This window comes from Peromyscus eremicus, chromosome 7 (genome assembly GCF_949786415.1).
Source record: "Peromyscus eremicus chromosome 7, PerEre_H2_v1, whole genome shotgun sequence".
In the NCBI taxonomy this organism is placed as follows: Eukaryota; Metazoa; Chordata; class Mammalia; order Rodentia; family Cricetidae; genus Peromyscus; species Peromyscus eremicus.
Genome location: NC_081422.1, coordinates 73,734,303 through 73,755,872, shown reverse-complemented (window position 1 = coordinate 73,755,872; position 21,570 = coordinate 73,734,303). Strand labels below are relative to the sequence as shown.

The 21,570-nt window shown below is 38.7% G+C and overlaps 1 long non-coding RNA gene across 1 annotated transcript; it reads right to left on the bottom strand.

The window, feature by feature from the left end:
- Nucleotides 1–717: 717 nt before the first annotated feature.
- LOC131914411 (uncharacterized) lies at nt 718–1,635 on the bottom strand. The gene is made up of 2 exons (XR_009380126.1): nt 1,285–1,635; nt 718–877 (listed from the first exon to the last, which is right to left on the bottom strand). It is a non-coding gene; the product is annotated as an uncharacterized LOC131914411 (long non-coding RNA).
- Between the last annotated feature and the right edge of the window lie 19,935 nt (nt 1,636–21,570).

Genomic DNA, 21,570 nt, shown 5'->3' with positions numbered 1-21,570 from the left:
GAGAAAGAAAGAAAGAAAGAAAGAAAGAAAGAAAGAAAGAAAGAAAGAGAAAAGGTAAACCCAAAAACCACTTCTTTGAGGAGCTCATATCTACATTGAACCTTGCTTAACTGTCTCACAAGATCTATTTTTAAAAGGTGCACTCAGACAAGGGCAAGTTCAGGAGGGTTTTACAATATTCTATTTAACAAAGAGTAGGAAAACAGAAAAACAAACCAACCAACCCAGTACTGCAGGCAAGCTCAGGGAACTGATATCACATGTCTTTCAAAGGGACAGAAAAGAAGAAGAAGCTGTAACAAGACCTTGGAGAAGAGAGCTGGAGATGTCTTTGTCTCCAGTGACTTTGGTGGAAAGTCACAGATGGCCTAAAGAAAACTTTGTAGGACACAGGCAGGGGGTATATGCCACCATCTCATGCTAATCCATTTCCTATACCTTGCTGTGTTGTGGGATATTTTGATAGCACTCTGACACTCCTGAGTCTGACAATAAAGTTTATTTCGAATCAGAGGGTGGAGTTAGCTACTAGCTGATCGAAATTAGCCATAGAGGTTTTTGAGGACCAAGGACATATAGAGAGACACAGGAAATAGTAGTATGTGGCTGACTTAGAAAGATTCTCTGGCCCTTTTGGACTGAGGAACAAGAATGAGAGAGGAGGTCACTGGTTGCTTCTCCGCTGCTTCTCTGATCATTCAGGTCCTTACCCTGATATCTAATTCCTGAGGTTTTATTGATTAAGAATAATTAGATAAATGCTTCATTGCTGGGCTTCCTCATTGGTGAACTAAATCGGAGGTCACATCATCCTGGGATTTCATGATCTGGTGCAGCCTTCTTCAGTGAGAGGGACATGCTTTCCTTGCAGCACACCCTAAAAAAGAGTATGAATTCTCAATCTCCAGTAACATGGATGACAAAATATAGATTGGTAATTGTGGCTGTTGTCTAAAGGTCAATGTGTTGTCATAGACAAAGTTTAACATTATATTGTTTTAAATAACATTCAGGGGCTTTCGTAATGCAGAAAAGGAAAAGATGATCCATGAGCTCATTTCATTATGAAGTAGAGAAAAAGTTGCTAAGTAAAGGTATGTATTCTTGTTGAAACTCTAACTTGATCTGTAGTTTTCAGGTAGTATAGAGGCAATATCAAAGACTTTTTAGAGAGACAGTAGTCACATTCTACGCAGAGGAATTGAGGTTGGAAAATTATTTTGACTAAAGCAAACCACCTCTCTTTAGTGAAGAAGGGAGGACAGAATCTTCCCTATGACTTACAGTGCTGACTTAGGCCGTCTTGTGGTTTTAGTTACATCAGTGTGGCACTGAGGAAACCCAACTGTGAAACACCAATCAGTACTCCAACCGATATTAATCAGCACTGTGGCTTGACATTTTAATCTTCCATAGAAATTTCAGAATGGTTTCTTCCTTTGGCAAATAAATCCAGCTCTTAACTGATGCAGAACATTGGGTCTTCTGGAAAGTGGACTACAAGGAAAAGAACAAACATGATATGGGCTTACGTCTTTTGCCATTATTCATACACAGCTATCTTTCTGATTTCATCATGGAAAACAGTATGAATGATTAACCCTGAAGATATGTGACATTTCATATTGATTGGATTTGAACACCAAGATACTCTAAGCCTTTAAATGTCAGTAGTAAAACATGAAATTCCAGGAAGGGGAGGAGGCAGGGATCTGGACACTTCTTTAATTTTCTGACCCTCCTCAGTTCCCAGCTCTTAGAAGTCTCCAGGATTTACGTAGGTGACTTACACAGGCACTTGGTGATGTCAACCGAATGTACCAGGCTCTGCTGAATCCCCATGGGAGACCTTGCCTTGGAGGAGGTGGGGATGGGGAGAGGGTTGGGGAGGGAAGGCTGAGGGGCAAGAGGGGCACCTGTGGTTGGTATGTAAAATGAACAGAAAATTTCTTAATTAAAAAAAGAAAAAATTAACAACCAAGAGAAATATTAGGGTTGCTAGTTCAAACTCTAATTTTAACCATGAGAAAAATAAGGCCTACACCTGTTCTTGTTATTTGATAAAGCAGGCTCTTCCTCTGTAGCTCAGGCTGGCCTGTAACTCAATGCTCCTGTCTCAGCCTTCTGAGTCCTGTGATTCCAGGCCTAGGCTATCATTCTTGGTGAGAACTACAGTCTTCTAAACTGAAGAGATGATGGAGTCATTAGAAGCTAGAACTTGGGGGCATATTTCTTAGAATCTAATTAATTGATTTCTTATATTATTATTTAATAACTCTTAGATAAGAAATAGGTTAAAGAGAATTTTAGCCCTGCATGAAAAATATATCTAAGAAATAAAAATCAAAAGAGATATTTAGAGAAGTATTTTGTACTAAAATTTTTATGTATTGCAACTATAATGTCTAAAATAAACTATGTTTATATGGCAGAAGAGACATTTTTATTATGAGTTCAAGCTAAGATGCTTACTTTTGTTTTTATGAAAGTGTTTACTTAATTACATGATCTTTTAGAATGATAGACTAGAAATCAGGCCACTCTTCCTTTATACCCTGAACAGGAAGTCCTTCTGCTGAATCCCTGAGAAGCAATTTTTTATCTCTGTCTATACATTCCTAATAATCAGAAACACAATTGGTGACTCAGTATTTACTTTGCCAAGACGTGATAAAATTCTTCCATATGTAGCCTAATTTAATCCCCTAGACTCTATAACTTTGATTCAGTATCTTCAGGTTTTTATGCTTCTATGAGAAGAGGTTTTATTTTTATTTATTTATTTTTAGCTTTCTGGGGGGGTAGTCATCACATTTTAGAGGATTATTATTTGTATATTGAGTGATCTCTTCTGTTGCACGTTTCACCTTTCTTAAATTGTTTCATCATAAGCATGGCTTTGAAATGTCAAGACACTTCTTGGTTCCTGTGAAAACAGTAATTTGTCAATGTACTATTAAAAAGGACTTACAAACAAGCACTCAGCACCCTGAACAGTTTCTTGTATATTTCCAAATTTGCTTATGAGCTGGAGTAGAGTTGGCCGATCTTAGATTGGGGCATGTTGAAGTAGGAGGTTCAACAAAACGTTACATTTCTTTCAATCCGAACCTTGGCCAGGTCATCCCCTAGTCTCATCCTGGTGAAATAGAAATGAATCAGCTTCTCTCAGGACAAGCCCCAAATTGTCACAAAATACGAAGTGGTCAATAATTATTAAAGAAAAAGAGGGTTTCACTTTGAGAGTCGGGAGGACATTGGAGCAGTTGAAGGGAGGAGAAGGACAGAGAAATCAGTTATATTTTAATTAAAATGTACTAAAAAAGGAAGAAAATTAAATACAAAAGTCTAGGGTTTTCCCCTAATACTCCTTTCCTGTTTCGCTCATGGATTTCTGGTATTTTGAGCTGTTGATGTTAGTGACAAGGCGTGTTGGACAACCTGAGGCCGAGGCAAGAAGAGGACAGAACTCAGAACTGTATCCAGTGACAGCTGGGAACCTGGATTATGGGGTTAATATGGATGTTATGGCATTTGTGAGCCCACAAAGATAGAAAGAAAGTGGGGTATAAAGGAGAATGAGCACAAAGGAAACGCTTAAGACCAAGTTGCTCCTGGCTGGGTGGCTCAGGCTGCATTCCCAGAAGTCCAGAGGACGAGGAAGGAGAACGCTGAGTTGTTCTAGAACAACTTGGGCTATTAAAGAAGAAACTGTCAAAAATAAACAAACAAGCAACCTCTCCTAAAACCCCAAGAATGTCTAAAATCCACATACCCCTACCTCAGAGCAGGCTGTGGTTACCTATCTAAGATGGGGACCAATGCCATTCCATCATGGGTGGGGAGGGCTTATCAGGCCCCACATCTTTCTGAAGAGCTGTGGGTAGCTAATGGTTGCTGTGGGAGGAGAAGGAATATTCTCCAGTGGTGTAACCATGGCTAAGTTGCCTGCGCTCCAGCCAATGACCCACCATTCATGCTCACATAAGCAACTAATTGAACTCAGTGGGTCACAACTGATACAGACAAACCCAAAAGGCACGAGAGTAGGAGGGACAGTTGTTGGCGAGAAGGAGCTTGGCATGAGTGTGTGGGGGGTGACAGAGGGTGATTTTGGGTGACAATGACCAAAATACATTTTTTTCATGCATAAAATTATAAAAGAAATAGAAAATAAAATTTAATTTTTATTAACAGGAATTTGTAATTTTGTAATTTTGTCTGGGATGCCCAAGCATAGAGTTTGTTTTTAAAGGTGTATTTTGTAGTATAAGACGCACCATTTATGCAAAAAACATCATGGGTTGAATTAGTGAAAGATTCTCTGCTATTTTGATCACAGTATTCTCAGAGCAGAGCTTTTCAGGGTTGGCACTATTGGTATTTTAGGCTGAATGATACTTTGCTGTGGGAGACTGCCCTGTGCATGATGTTTGACATCACCTGGTGTGCTAGATTCTAGTAGCGCTTAATCCGTCTATGGCATGCATCTCAGCTCTGTGGGGGAAGAAAATAGTTCTTAATGGAGAACAAGTAGTTGTAATAATACATAACTAATTAGCTCTACTGTCATGGAAAAACATGGACATTAAAGTCTTTCTTACCTAGCCATTAGTAAATGGCCATCAGCAACCACATCTGGTACTAACATATTTCCATGTTCATGTTTGCTCACAGTCTATGTAAGTGATTATCTATCTTTTTACTTGGTGTTTCCTTGCAGTTGGAAAAACCTCACAGGTATTTCTTTGCAAAATTTATGAGATATTATTCATTGATTAAGTAAAATTTTTGGCCTCCTACAGTATTGCTAGTAAAATTCTGCACATTAGTTACATCAATACATAAGACACAGAAACCCTACTCTTATAAAACATGTGCGTGTGTGTGTGTGTGTGTGTGTGTGTGTGTGTGTGTGTGTACACAAGCAATTCTGTGCTGGATGTGGGATGAGCAAACAATAAAAACTTTTGAAATATGTATCTTAAGGTACGACAAATTGATGAGTTGCTTGAAGAAAACTAAACACAGAGTAAAGAGAAAATGGGTGCTGTTGCAAACTGCTGGAGACATTGGGCTGTTTGAGGAGATGACATCGCGGGACCACATAGAGGCTGAACTATATTAGCTCTTAGTAAATGACCATTTAAACAGAGGAAAGAACATTGTTTTGGACTGGATTATGGCCTCTCAAGTTCAGGTGAGTGTGCTTGGGTACAAGGTCTTGAAGGGGGTCATTAAGGCAAAGTAAATGAATGTAGATGGTCCCTAATCAAATATGATGACTGTTCTTAATTTTTTAAAGTACACCTGTTACAGACATAGGAGCAGACGACAACTTGAAGATATAAAAAAGCAGCCATCTGCAAACCAAAGAGTCTTTAGAAGAAAGCAAAACTTCAAATCCCTTGATCTTATAATTCTAACCTCACAAACTCATAAATACATTCTTGCTCAGAATTATTCTGTAGTATGTAGATATGATAGCCCCAGAAACTAATAGAAGCATATTTACTGGAAGGATAGTGAGGTAATTTGATGAAGAGAAGGGCCAAAAAGGAGTAGGGGAGAGTGATGGGAATACTGACTGGAAAAAAGAACTGGGGGCAGAGTCTGTGGTGATAGGGAGGCTAGACTTTGCTCTTGGTGTACTGTAAGCAGGTTTTCTGAGCAGCAGTTTGCCATAAATGACTTGTAGTTTAAGAGTGCAATGTAGTTGTGATGCAAAAACTTGGCTTTGGAGAGCTGGAACAAGAGCCACCTGGTGAGCAGTGCATGCAAGAGCCCATGTGATGGTACAGTGATCCAAACCAGACTGATACGGTAGAACAAGTGAGACCTGGCAATCCCAAATTCTGAGGGTAGGGCCAATGGAGTTGGTTGGTGGATTGAAAATACTGTATGAAGCAAGCACATAAAATCCAAGGTTTTCTATCTAATCAAAATAATTAATGGTACTTCTATTTTCTGAACTTTGGAAATTTGAAGAATGAACACTAAATTTCTGGTGCTGTGTATTTTTTAAAATGTTTTGTGCACAACAAGATATCTGTCTTTCATTTAAAACATTATAAATACAATAGTTATATGAAGATGGAATGAATGTAGAAAGTTATAATAACAAGGAAATATTGAATTATTCTCCTATTCACGAGTTATGTATTGTTTAGTTAATGGTTCATCTCTTAATGCCCCTTTTTTTCCTGCATACATTTATCCTTGTCTTAACAAACTCAGAAACTGATTGAATTCTATGATAATGAAAAAATTGGAATTCTCAAAATTCATAGAACTTAATAAAATGCATTATCTTTTTTTCTCCGTTTCAGTTTTAAAGGAGCTTGCTGGACTGACATGCATGAGGTCTGATAGTGGGTGGTCAAACCACCTCTCAGAAGGAGAAAGGTGGCACTCCCACATGGCAGCAGCTGCTGTTATTCTGGGCTTCAGAGTTTGGGTCTTTGTTTTCAACTGGATTTGGTTTTTATGAAGATGAATTTCGTTCAATTGATTCAAAGGTTATTTGTCTAAAATTTTATAACTAGATCTTTTGTTTGAGCTTGGTGAAAAGTATTATATACTCTCCAGTGGAGTGATTTTTAATTTGATTAATTTTTATTATAGATATTTGGTCTTTTTATGCAGTGATCTCTTTTTCCATCTGACTTTTTTATGTAATTAAATGAAATGAGGAGGAGATTCAAGAAACCAAATTTACTTGCTAAATTCACCAACTCTTCAAATGAGAAATCCAGAAATGAACAGATTCCACATAAAACATGCATCAGGAAGGGCAAAACATATTTAAATTCTTCATCTGAAATACTTTAACAGATTAAATATTTTAACACTTAAAGACACTATAAAAATGAGATGAAGTGAAATTCTCTGTGTGATTTTTATAATATTCTACTACATGGAAAACACTGCGCTATGTTATGTATGATTCTGTCTTGTTCTTTTTTGGTCCTTCTTTTCATGTAAGAAATACATTCTGAAATGAATGAGCTATATGATGTTTCCAAAGAGACTGAGCAAAGTTAGATGACTACAGAAATCCAGGAGGTACAAAGCATGGATGACATGATCAACACTGGCACCTTGAGAAAGGCATGGCATACTTATGCTGGTATTAAGATGCCTTTTTTTGGCATTGATATCTCACTGAACCCTATATCAACATGGATGGTCATTATAGTTTCTGAACAAGATAAGGAAAGCAGGCTTTTTTTACTCCACACCTTCTGCTGTGCATATGAACACTGAGCTAGTGTGTCCTAGAGATTTCATAATGACGTGTGCTTCTATATGTCAAGCAAAATTTATGATCATATTCTTTTACTGTATAATTAAATGCTAACACTCATTGTGGCTCCATAATCTTTATATCTTCAGATCTTAGCACCGAGTTTCCTTCTGAGTACAATTGCAGTAGCTATGATTGATGGATTTTATCATTCCAGAAGAACACACACACACACATGCTACTAAATGTAATAAGAATGACAACTATATATGTCATCAATGGCTTTCAGGATAGACTTATTAAATGGGTACTGAGTTAATTTTATTTGGTTTTTAATTTTTCATTGTATGTATCCATTGCACATTGTGCTGTGCTACACAAGGACATTTTTATATAAGCATATACTATACATTGAGTATAACTCCCTCATACACTTCTTACCTTCCATTCCTCATGGTCATGTATTAGATATATTTTTAGTATTTTGAAGACCCTTTAACTGACTTCCACTGTGGTGGGACTAGTTGACATTCCCACCAGCAGTGCAGAATAGTTCCTTTGTTCATGTCTTCTCTAGAATTTGTTCTTTTTCCTTTCTCAATGACTACAGTTCTGACCACGATAAGGTGAAATGTCTGCATTTGAAATTTGCATGTCTCTGATAGTGGGCTTGAATATTTCTTTCATGTTTTTTTTGCCATTTGTATTTCATCTTTTGAGAACCATCTGCTATTTTCATGAATCCATTTGATTTTGTTATTACTGAGTTTTAAATATTCTAGATATCAATCCTCTGTTACTTATAACTAGCAGATATCTCTCTAACAGAATGTGGTTCAGATAGTCCAATAATGGCTGTCTCAAGACAGAAAGGCCTAGAATCCAGTTGTTTTTTGGTCTACAAGGCTCCATGTCTCCATGGTTACTGTCTGGTGCCAGGGTTCTGGAGACTCCTGGGGAGCTGCTGTTTTTTTTTAATCTGTTCTTTCCTTCTTTTTTGACATGAATGAATATTTTTTAAAGCTAACTAAATGGTGAAAAGTATGTATATTAAAATTTTGTGGCTCTGATATTTTTTCCATTTTCTTATTGAAAATAGATTATTCTCTCAACACCCCAACCATATTTTCCTTTCTCTCCACTCATCCTAGCTCCCCCTTCCCCTCTACCCCAGATCCACTCCCCTTCCATATCCCTTCAGAAAAGAGTAGGTCTCCAAGAGACTATTATGGTGATATTTTATTTGTACTGAAATGTGATTTTATTTGTATGTTAATAAATAAAGTTGCCTGGGAGTCAGAGCTATTAGCAAGCCATAGTGAAAGCTGGGCTTTGGTGGTGCATGCCTTTAATCCCAGAACTTGGTAGGCAGAGCTAGGTAGATCTCTGAACGTTCAAAGATACAGCCAGCATGGAGACACATGCCTTTATTCTCAATACCAACCACAGAAGACCTGGAGGTCTGTACAGAAAGGCAGTGACAAGGCAGTCATGTGGTTGGGTTTACAACCAATGAGAAGGCAGAACAGAAAGTCTTTATAAAGACAGACACACAGGAAGTAGGTCTCTTTTGGAGAGGTAGGACCACCACGAGAGGAAGGATAAGGTTTTTAGCTCTTAGCTCTGACCTCTTGGCATTCTTCTTTGCATTGGTTCTGTGTTTTTTATTGAATAAGATGGTTACTTCTACAGACTATAACCAATCATGACAAAACAAGATAAGACAAAAGCCCTCAGGTTGAGGCTGGACAAGGCAACCCAATAGGACAAAAAAGAGTCCCAAGAGCAAGCAAAACAGTTAGAGACACACACACTCTCACTATTAGGAGCCCCACAAAAAGACCAAGCTGACAGCTATAACACATATGTAGAGGACCTCGTACAGACCCATGCAGGCTCCATAGTTGCTGCTTCAGTCTCTATGAGCCCATATGAGCAAGCTTTACTTAGACGATTCAGTGGGCCATGTTCTCCTGGTGTTCTCCATCCCCTCTAATTTCTACAGTCTTTCCTCCCCTTCTTCCAAGGGGTTTCCTGGGCTCTGAGGGGAGAGACCATATGGAGACCTCAATTTAGACTCTCTCTCCACATAATGTCTGTCTGTGGGTCTCTGCACCCACTTCCATCTGCTGCTGGAGGAAGCCTCTCTAATGATGACTAGGCAGGACATCAATCTATGAGTATAGCAGAATATCATTAGGAATCATTCATTGATTTTTTTTATTGTTGTTGCCAGTCATGTTTGGTTCTACCCTGGATCTCTGGGCTATCTAGTCTCCAGTTTCTGGCCATCCAGGCAGTGTAGGGCATGGGTTCCCTCTCTTGGCATGGGCTTCAAGTTAAACCCTGCAAGTTAGTATTGCCAACCTGACAGACTTTAGAGTAACCTGAGACAAACTTCTGGACACTTCTTTAAGAAATTATCTGGATTAAGCTTAGTCACTCCCACAAGTTCTGCACCACCATTGCCCAGCACATCTTTTTAGAAGGACAGATTGTAGGTGGAGAGTTTTGAGGCTGGGTTGGTGTCCAGGTTTCTCTTTCTGCAGCCTGCAAAGAACTTTCCATGCCCCAAAAGACTAGAATGTAGAGGTGATGGCTCCAGCTTGCACCCAGTTGCTGGATTTCAATCTACACTGAAATCTTGAAGAAGTTGAACTTAATCCTAGTCATAGCAACAGGATAGACAAACTTGCCAGCAGGCAAAAAGCAAAGTTTCCTTCTACCATGTCCTACTAGGCTGCCACCAGAAGTGGTGTCCCAGATTGTAGTGGGTAGCCATTCCAGCTTTGTTCTGGAAGTTCCAACCCCCATTGAGACTTCGGCAACTGTCACACCTACAAGGCGGAGCCAAGGGAGGTGCCTGGGGACCTGAGATCTGGATCGGCAGACACTCACTCAGTTCCAGGACCCTGGATGGTGGAGGTGGACAAAACAGAGCTCCAGAGAACACCGCTGGACTGTGATACACCTTCCCCAGACCCCGCGACCTACCTATCCCTTAATTTGTAAGTTACGCCATTAAATAAATCTCCTTTTAACTACGTGGAATGGCCTTAATAATTTCACCAATACCAGATTTAAGGTGGGTCTTCCCGTTTCAAATAGTCTTACTAAGAAAATCCCTCCCGAGAGTGCCTGGCATCTTGGGTTTTAGGCATCACAAAGGGTCTCTCATCAAATAATGTAAGCAAGATAATCCCTCACAGACATATTTGAAGGCTAATCTTAATCTAGATAGTCCCTTACAGGTATGTTCCAGAGGGTTGTCTCAGGTTGTTCTAGAGTCTGTCAGGTTGGCAATCAACACTAACCATTACATAATCCTTGAGACCATTTATGCACACTTGGAGCTGGGAAATCAATTTATGATTTATCCTTTCCCTTTGTTACTTTGGCCAAAGATGCTAGAAGCAACCTTAGCATCATTACAATCCCTAGTTCTCTGGAAGTGTTCAAAAGTATTTTACATAGAATCCCCAGATTTTTCCGCCCCTCATAAGTAGTGACTGAGGTCTCTCAAATACGTTTATTTTGCATAGTTTTCTGAACAATTCACACAGTGAACTACTAGCATTGTCTAGATTACCAAGCGTTTTGACCAATATAGTACTATATAATCCATATAGGCCTTACAGATGTGATGAGCACTGGTAATATTGCAGATTGTCTTGGTTAGTGCAAAGGAATAGGAGAAGGATGGAGAAGGTAAGGCTGGTTAAGCAACCCGAGAAGTGCCACAGTAAGACCACCTGGGATCACTTTTGTGTGTTGCCTAGCATCAGGACAGTTTCTCTGAGACCTCTCTTCTGTTATTAGCTTGATAATTCTTACATCCTTCTTGTATGCTGTTGAGAACAATCTTATAATATGTGCTCCTTTGTCAGCCAGTTTTTCGCCACCTGGAAGGATGACACTGAGAGCCACACTGCACTGTGAACTAATCACGACGGTAAGTTTTTCCACAAAGTTGACAGGGAAAGTATTCTGAGCCACTATAGCATGCTAGACCGCAGCTTCTGGGTTTTATGGGAGGAAAGCCGGCAGCAGCTGCCTAAGATCACACTGTGTGTGGGGGGCACGGGTTGCCAGCTGGTGGTCTTTTCCGCTACATCAGCACTCCCAGAATGGGCTCTGAGGAACACTGAGGAATTAACTGGAGCTCTCTGAACAAAGGGTTCCAGGGAGAAAAACAATCTTGGAAGTACTGGATGTTTAAACCCTTTTCTTTAAGGTCCAAAATTCAACTAACACCTTAAGACAGAAGAGTTGCAATTAGAGTACAGATAACTGGATAAATCAACTTATTTACAGTGGAGGTTTTCTTTGTTCACTTTACTAGGGAATTGTCCTTCAATACCAGTGGGATGATGTCATTACCCTTCATCTCCATTTCCCAAAATTAAGGTGGTACAGCAGGCTTTGCTGAAGGCGGCTGAGTTGAAGAGGATCCAGAATCCTCCTGAGAAGACAGGGCCTCTGCCGTAGGGTTTTAGGACTGCAAGTGGACAAGTGAGTAGTTAAGTCCTCCACGCTATTTTATTGAGTGTCACCAGACAGATGAGGCATCCACAAGGCTGAAATAAGAACTAAATGTAACTCCATTTCAGATTCATTGAGAGCAGTAAGGCTAGCAGTCAAGAGCTTGGTTTTTGCTGTCTTCTAATCTCCTTCTTGTCTCGGTGTGCCATTTAGCATCTGCAACCTTAGAAGGTTATTTTAGCTCAGAGAACTTCCAATTCCTATTTTGTAAAACCAGTTTAATTATCTCTAAATCTCAGAATTTCTGTAAGGACAAAAAGCTGTAGTGAAGGATTTTTAGTATGCTACAGATGCTGTTCACTGTTCACAGAATTGTTGGCATGTGGTATGTCTTATGTCCACTGTTACGTGTGTTGTATGATAGTTTTCATTTACTGAGAACATGTGATGGTCATGAATGGGTGCTTTAGCATATCCACACACATATGCAACATACACACACATACATATGAGCTTCATGTTCTGTACAATAGCTATAATGGCATTTAGTGAAAGTCCATTAGTTCTGGGTAGTCTACTAAAGCTTTTAATGGAATATTGAATCTTTATAATGATCATGAGAAGTTCATGCTATTAGTGTGTGCTGGTTGTTTTTTTTGCCAACTTTGAACAAATTTAAACATATCTGGGAAGAAGGAATCTTAATTTAGAAAATACCTCCTTGGGATTGACCTGTAGGAAAGTCTGTGGAGTACTATCTCGCTTAATGATTGATGTAAGAGGACCCAGTCCATTGTGGGTGGTTCCATCTTTGAGCAGGTCTTGGATGGTGTAAGAAAGCAGGCTAAGGAAGCCATGGGAAGCACCTAGTAACTAGTACTCCTCCATAGCCTCTGTGTCAGTTCTTGCCTCTAGGTTCCATCCTTGAGTTCCTGTCCAATTGCCCCGGATGATGGACTACAAACTGTAATGAAATAAACCCCTTCCTCCTTAAGTTGAGTTTGGTAATGGTGTTTTATCACAGCAAGAAGAAACTAACTAAGACATAGTGTTTTCATCTGATGGAGGAGAGAACCAAGTCACAGAAAGATGAAGTCACTTATGTGAGTTGGACAACTAATTCGTTACTGTATCAGTCTTGAACCTAGCAAAATATTCCCCTTTCTCTTCTTCAGTTACAATAAATGATAATTTCATTCTGATTTTTTCTTTTGGTTATTTTGAAACAGGATCTAATTATGTAGTTCTGCTTCCCTGGAACTCACTATGTAACACTGGCCATGAACTTATAGAGATCAACATGCCTCTGCCTCCTGAGTGCTGGGATTAAAGGTGTGTGCCATTATGCCCAGCTTCATTCTGAATTTTAGATAGATGATCATACAGATAATTTCTGAGAATTCTTTCAATATTTATAGAACAATGTGAAAATCAGTTTTCAGTTTTAAAATAAAAGCCATATGTAATTATGAAACATAATTTTAATGTGATATACTGGCTTTTAGTTGCTTTTGTCCACAGTTTTCTGTAAGTGTAGTAAGTGCTGTGTTCTTATTTAAGAATGAATAAATCATAATGGGTTTAGGATTTATAATTACCATTGATACCTGTATAATATTTCATTAGGACAACATGATTCAGCCAGTTGTTTCTCTATGGTCAGAATTTGATCTTTTCTAACCTTGTGTCTGTTCTTTATATATAATCTAGTAATGTTAATCAAAGTTCATTCCTTCCAGGTATAAACAAACCCAAACAAAACAATATCATCGAAATTGTTTGTTGATTTTGAGCTAATTGTTTCTTTAGTGAACCGTGCTTTAGGATTCTTGTTACAGATATTACTGTCTTTTGGAAAAGCTGCTTATGTCTTGAACTTTTACATCCTGGCTGGTCTTGTAAATGTGACCTGCTCACACAGGCATCCCCACAGGATACTTATCACTAGACACACTAAGAAACATAGGAGGGACCAACTAACCAAGGTGAAAGTACTACAGAAATGCAGAGGAGACCAGCCAAACATGGCCAGATGAGTGCAGGGGAAAAAACATATTTTCTATTATCATCGCTTCTTGAAGTACGTTGTGCAGTGTCAGACACTCTTATTAGAATGAACTTCTGCAGCTGGTTGTATGTTTTCTGTTGTCTTTCTCTTCCATTTGTACTTTTAAGTCCTATTTAGTCTACTGTAATTAATAAGAGAATATTCCTCTTCTATTTCATTCAAAAGATGAAAACTATTCCTTAGAATTTGTGGATCCAGAATATAAATAAATAAATAAATAAATAAATAAATAAACAAACATACATATATCCATATATTTAAATCTGTAATTAAACTACTTGAACTAAAATAACAATTTTCATCCTCCTAACTGCCATCATCACTTCAGGTTTGGGTAGATTGTGAGATATTTATGCTCATTGCGATCACTGAAATTTTTTGGAGGTTTGGGGTACATACAGAAATGGCATGGCGGCAGTTCATTTTGACATCTAGCTTTTAGCCACAGAGCAGGAGAGAGTTATCTATTTTGGAGTCATATTCATATTAGGAATAACAGCTCACGAGGTGTAAGAACTTCTAGTTCTTTCTTCCAAAGGGAGACATACCTTGGATTTGGAGTTAAAGTGTATCTAAACCCTTTACATCTGTGTAGATGTTTTAGCTTTTCACACTGTACTGGAAGATTAATGTTTATATGTCTTTCCTGGAGGGCCAAGCCCTGCTCATTTGCACAAACCTTATATTTTTTTAACATGGAAAAAGCAAGCAATAACTCACCCAACACTCCTTCAAAAAGACCAAGTTACAGAACACATTTTCTCAAACCTTTGGCTTTATGACATATTTACATTAGGAATCCACTGTTTTCCTTGAGCCTTTGAGTCTTTATTTTAAGATGCATATTGTTCTAAAGTGGCAAGTCTTCTGCAAAAGGATGGAATTTTACAGGATGTGTTACGGACCAGATGCGGGTAGAGGAAAGCATATGTTTTCGCACTTGAAGTTGTTAGGAAAAAATGGTATTTGGGCCCAAATTGGCATTAGAAGGCAGGAAAGTCTTGGTTGGTTGAAAAAAAAACCTACTCTGTTGAGCCACAAAGATGGAGCTCTTTTGAGTGATACTAATTTTATTATACTTTACATTTTTAAGTAAACTTATAGGAAAATATGGGAAAGGAAAGGGTTTTGAGACCCTTGTTGGATTTTCATAGACATTTTATCTTGGGTTGTGGTGCAATATTGAGTCCAGTTGAATGAACTATAGCTAGAATCCATGCTCGAAATCACCAGCATCCTCCATCACTTGAAACTAATTGGCAGCAAATAACCATTTGTGCTGCCCTCTAAAATCATCCCCTTTCTTACATTTCTTATGTTAATTTCATCAGCATTTTCTCATCCCTCAGATACGAAATATGTATGCCAACTTTGATTATTTTTGCTTTACCTTCAACAAATCACTAATTTCGGTTGCTTTTTGTTGCGTTTTCTCCAGTTTTTCCCAGAAGCCTATCCCCTTTGCCTTTTCTTCCTTAGGCATGACGCAAAGGCAACACTTGCAAAAGCTAGTTTGAGGTTTTAGTTACACATCCTGGGATTAAGTTTCAACTCTGTTATTTACCAGGTTGGGCAAGTAAAATAGGATTGGTACAACCACCTTATGAAATTGGTGTAATTATGAAAGATACTATACAGAAAATGGAATACTTGGTAAAAATCAGGCCCTGCATGTGAAATTTAGGATTATTAACCATTTTTTTTTCTTGCTGACCCTCCTCTCCTCTAAGTTCAAGACAAACAGGTAATTCTAATTAAACAACTTCCAGCAAGATCCTTCCAGCCACTGGATTCCCTGATGCTCACTGGCACTTCAAAGTCTGGTTCTAAGTGATCCAGTTAGCAATTGCTTCCTCTGTGGGCTTAAAGGCTCAAACAACCAGAGTTTTCTTCCTCCCTCTGTTCTCCACCTGTTTGCCTCATTCCCTCCCTCCCTCCCTCCCTTCCTTTCTTTTTCTGGTACTCAGCCAACTTCCTCATTTTCTCACCTCTTCATTCTTGTTTACTTAAAATATCCACACAGTATTTTGTTTTTGTTTTTGTTTTTTGTTTTTTGTTTTTTTTTGTTTTGTTTGGTTTTTCGAGATAGGGTTTCTCTGTGTAGCTTTTGCGCCTTTCCTGGAACTCACTTGGTAGCCCAGGCTGGCCTCGAACTCACAGAGATCCGCCTGGCTCTGCCTCCCGAGTGCTGGAATTAAAGGCGTGCACCACCACCGCCCGGCTAAAATATCCACACAGTATTTTTAATTATATTCTTCCCTTATCCCAACTACTCCCACCTCCTTACCCACGTGACTTCATGCTTTCTCTCAGAAACAGCAGAAACCCTCACAAAACCGAAGTCAAAACAAACTAGAAACAAAACAAGTAAGACATAAACATAAAAGAAAACAATATAAAAGCTGCATAAAAGTCAACAATATAAAAGCTGCACAAAAGTTGTAGAATTTGTGTATGCTGACCAACTACTTTTATGTGTGGGTTGTGCCCTGGAGTGTGGTTGATATCTCTAGTGACAGTCTATTGTAGAAAAATGATTTTCCATTTTCCACTGTCGGTATCCTATTCAGAAAGTCCTTGGCTCTAATAATGAGTTCAGGTCTAGTGACTACTTTCTCTTCTACCACATTTTGGCTATCTGGTATTATATTGAAGTCCTTGATCAATTTGGAGTTGAGTTTTGTGTAGAATGATACAGATTCACTTTTACTCTTGCATCTTGCACAATTTTCTGAAGATGCAGTCTTTTTTTTTTTATCACTATGTATTTTTGGCCTTTTTCTGACAAAATATCAGGTGTCCAAAGTTATGTGAATTTATGTCTGGGTTTTCAGTTCTATCCCATTGACCAATATGTCTGTTTTTCTGCCATGACATCCTGTTTTTATTATCCTATCTCTATAGTACAACTTGAAATCAGGGATGGCAATATCTTTAGTATTTTTTTTTTAAATTTTCAGGGATGTTATCTATTCTGGTGTCTTCAGGATTACTATTGCTGTGATGAAACACCATGAGCAAAAGCAAGTTGGGGAGGTGTCTTAGTTAGAGTTTCTATTGCTGTGAAGAGACACCATGACCATGGCAACACTTATAAAGGAAAACATTTGATTGGATCAGGCTTAGAGTTTTAGAATTTTAGTCCATTATTGTCATGGTGGAAAACATGGTGGCATGCAGGCAGAAATGGTGCTGGAGAAGGAGCTGAGAGATGTACATTTTGATCTGCTGGCCAGGCAGCAGAAGGAGACTGTGTGCCACAAGGGGCATAGCTTGAGCATATAAGACCTTAAAGCTTGCTTCCAACATGGCCACACCTCTTAATAGTGCCACTCCCTATGGGCCAAGCATTCACACACCCGAGTCTATGGGAGCCATTTCTATTCAAACCATCACAGGAGGAACGTATTTATTTGGCTTCCACTTCCACTTCATAGTTCATCATTGAAGAGAGGCAGGATAAGGAACTCAAACAGAACAGAAACCTGGAGGCAGGAGCTGATGCAAAGGCCATGGAGAAGTGCTGCCTACTGGCTTGCTCCTCATGGCTTGTGGAGCCTTCTTTCTTATATAACCCAGGACCACCTGCTTAAGTGTGTTACCACACACAGTGGGCTGGGCCCTCCCCACATCAGTCACAGACAGGGTGATGGTGGTACATGCCTTTAATTTCAACACTCAGGAGGTAGAGGCAGGTGAATCTCTGTGAGTTCAAGGCCAGCCTGGTCTACAAAAAGAATTCCAGGAAGACCAGGGCTGTTACACAGAGAAATCCTATCTTGAAAATCCATAAAAGAAGCAGAAGAAGGAAAAGGAGACAGAGACGGAAATGGAGATGGAGATTGAGGAGGAGGAGGAGGAGGAAGTGGAGAAAGAGGAGAAGGAGGGGAAGGAGGAGGAGGAGGAAGAGGAGGAGGAGGAGGAGAAGGAAGAAAGTGGCAGAGGCCCTACAGGCCTGCCTGCAGCCCAATCTTACGGAAGCATTTTCTCAACTGAGATTGCCTTTTCTCTGACGACTCTCACTGTGTCTAGTTGACATAAAACTAGCCAGCACACCTGGTTGTCTTTTGTTGTTGTTGTTGTATGTGTATATGTGTTCATGTCCTTATGAAGTTGATTTTTTTTTAAATTTCTGTGAAGAATTCTGTTGGAAGCGTGATGGGAATTACATTGAATCTGTAGATTGTTTTTGGTACGATGGCCATTTTCACAGCATTAGTCCTACTGAACCATGAGCAAGGGAGATCTTTCCTTCTTCTAGTGTCTCCGATTTTTTAAATCAGTGTCTTAAAGTTTTTATTAGACAAGTCTTTTACTTGCTTAGTTAGAGTTATCTGAAGATATTGTTGAGAATTGTGTGAAAGCTACTGTTTCCCTAATTTCTTTCTCAGAATGTCTATTGTTTGTATATAAGAAGGCTGCTGATTTTTGTATTAGGTGAACATATTGTTGAGATTGAATGGGTGTAGCTCCCTGGCATATATAGAAGATACCATCTCACAGCAGGTGGCCTGGTCTTCTGGCTCTTACAATCTGTCTGCCCCTCTTCTGTGAAGTTCCCCAAGCCTTAGGTGCAGGGGTTGTGCTATAAAAGTGTTGGTTGTGGATGGGCATGGTGTGTTCAGTTGTTCTTGGCAATTTGGCCTTTTGTGTATTTCTGTGATGGGCTCTGTCTACTGCCAAAAGAAGACACATTGGTAAGGGGTAAGCTCTACACTTGTATGTGGGTAGAAGGATAAATATTTAGAATATTTATCTGGCAATTATACTGATTTAAGAATATGTAGTAGAAAGTTCTCCTCTAGGGTCTATGACCTGACCAGATACAAGTTGTTGGCTAGGTTTATAGTATTAGGCATGGATTCTTTCCTTTTGAGTGAACCTTAAGTCCAATTAAGTGATTGTTGGCTGTCTCCAAGATACAAGTGCCACTTTTGCACTCTTAGGGATATGTTGCCATGGTGGTCATTGTTGTGATTCAAAGGCTTTACTAGTGGGAAGGACTTTTACTTGTTTTTCTCATTTGGTAGCTGGCATAGTACTGTTGGATGCTATGAGATCCAGTCCTTAGGGAAGATTCTTCCAGGTCAGTACTAGCTCCATTTTTCTAAGTCCTATGTCTGAAGCATGTAGTGTCTTCAGCCACAGGGTTCTGAAAGGCAACAAGAGAAGACAGAATTCCTAAAACACGTAGCATTTGCCAAACACTTATAAACCTTGCTCTGTGATAATCCCTATTACATATAGTCTACGTTAATGCTCATATAACCTGATGGTCACAGCTCTGTTTCAGACGAGCAACTAGAGGCTCAGCAGAGAAAACAGTTCTTCCGAGTCCAGCCCTTTGCTAAATGGGAGAGACCACTTTGTTTTTGGTTACTGGTGCATTCCTTGGATTACAAATGACAGCTCAAGTTTCTTATTCTACCTTTCTCACAGATGTGGATCCAACTGATAAGCTCAAAAGACTTCAAGGCTTCTTACTGACTCCTTGGTTGAGCTATGCTAGTGCCAGTGGTCTGGAACATGCATCGAGAGTCTTTGCCTTATCAGGTCCTGGCTGGATTTAGAAAAGGATGAGAAGCCATTAGAAGTGAAAGTCTGGCAGTGAGAAGACTGAAGAACAGTGGGGAATGCCCAGAAAATAAGATGAACTATTCTCTCTTTACCCAAACGTTTGATATCACAGAATAGACCATGAGAATGAATAACCTTATTTTTATGTAATATCAAAAGAAAAACTTAGGCATGGTAGTGCATACTTTTAATCCCATCACTTGGGAGGCAGAGACAATCAGATTTCCATGAGTTTGAAGTTAGCCTGATCTACATAAAAAATTCAGACTAGCCAAGGCTACACAGTATGACCTTGTGTCAAAAAAAAAGAAAGAAAACAAAATCATACACACACACACACACACACACACACACACACACACACACTACAGGAGTTCCTGAAGAGTGGGAATTTTCAGAATTTTTGGAAATCAGCTTGGAAATTAATATCTTAATGCTTATTCATTGTTATATGATTTTTCCAAGGCTAATTTTTAAGTGTCTAGTTTTCCAAATTGTCAGGCAGACATATTATCAACGTGTTCAGTAACATTAGTACTAACAAAATTAAACAAACGCTCATTTGAGTCTTTTGTTAATGTAAAATTAAAGCATGAGGAGGCCCAGGAGTATGTTAAATATTACATTTCCCCTTGGTTTATATAGATTGAAGCTGGAAAAGAAACAGACACACAAGTTTAGAAACCAAATGCTGTGTTTGACATTTTGATAGATGATCATCTTTCCTTCTAGCTGTAGTGGTCAACACCTCTGATGTGTTCAGTAATGTATATATGAGCAGAGGTGCCATCTTCATTTGGTAACCAGATTCTTATCTCTAATTAGAAAGTTGAGTAAACACAGAAAATTTGAAGAATGTTTATCTGCATCTTTTCTTTTTTCCTTGATTTATCAGGCTACCACATGACAGAAGTAGAATGTGGTTAGTTATGTATTGTTTTGTGTTTTTAATATAATTTTAGGTGCACTTTAAATAAGTTATAATTAAAAATAGAATTATAAAAATTACACTATGTATTCAGTTGTATGTCCTATGAACAGTCATGTAATTTTGTTCAAGTCGTTCCTGAATAAATTATTTTCATAGACTCATTTTAACTTATAGTATACATGTTTATGAATGGATGGATCTCTTTTATCTGATTTTTTTTTTTAAACTTCAAATTTGATCATGCTTTTTGAATTATGTGTTTGTCATGTTTGGCAGTTGTTCCATGTTTGGCCATTCCTAAGCTTCTGTAATTCCTTTGAGGGTTCTGGAAGGTCACTGTGTGGCCTGACCTCCTGCTAGGTGAACTGCTTTTTTCTTTTTCCAGATGTTTTCTTGTTCAAAGTTTTATTGCCAAAGTCTGTATACAAGTCATAAATGAGAAGCATCAAATATTGTTCAATGGTGAAAGTAGGACACTTTCAAACTGGAAGGACATGCTAGGAAGGTGCACCTGGGTCCTGCCAGTGTTTCTCCTGGCACGCCTGCCCTGGGAGGCTCTATGCCCTTAGCCATCTGTGGTTCCATAAACAAACTGCAGTGGTTTCTTCTCCTGATTCAAATCCTAGCAGCTGGATTCCTTTTTAGTTCCTTTGATGTCGTGACACCAGTAGCAGCATGCTCATGAATCTTTGTGGGTCTTTCTACTCTTAGGGGTTGTATCGGGATGTTAAGTAAGTGGTCCACAGGAGTTTCCCATGTGGGGATTCTGCAAGGCATGTGCTGAAGAACATCCACAGGGTCTCCTGAGAAAAGAAAATCATGTTTGATGCCCTCTGCCCAACTTCAAATTTTCCTGTTTCTTCTCTTTTATAAAATAGGCAATCTCCTCTTTACATAATCTTTCTCATTTGTTGAGGAATGTCCTTCTTGTTACAACACTCCAGTACCTACCAATGCTACCCTTTCAACTTTAAGTTAGATTAATTTCAGAGTGTTTCATGAATAAATGTTATTTTATTGGGGATTTGTAGATGTAGACTTGCCTAGTGAACATCTAAATGTGTATAGTTACTGCACATATGTGTATATTTTTATGTTAAAACTATGTAAATAATTATGTCATATATTGGTATATAATTGTGACATATATAATATTCTTAGAACATAATACAACATTTTTGCTCCTGCTTAAACATCTAATGTCTATAAATTTGCTTTGCAATAAACCATCAGTTTTTGACATTATTAATTATTTTCAGAATATAG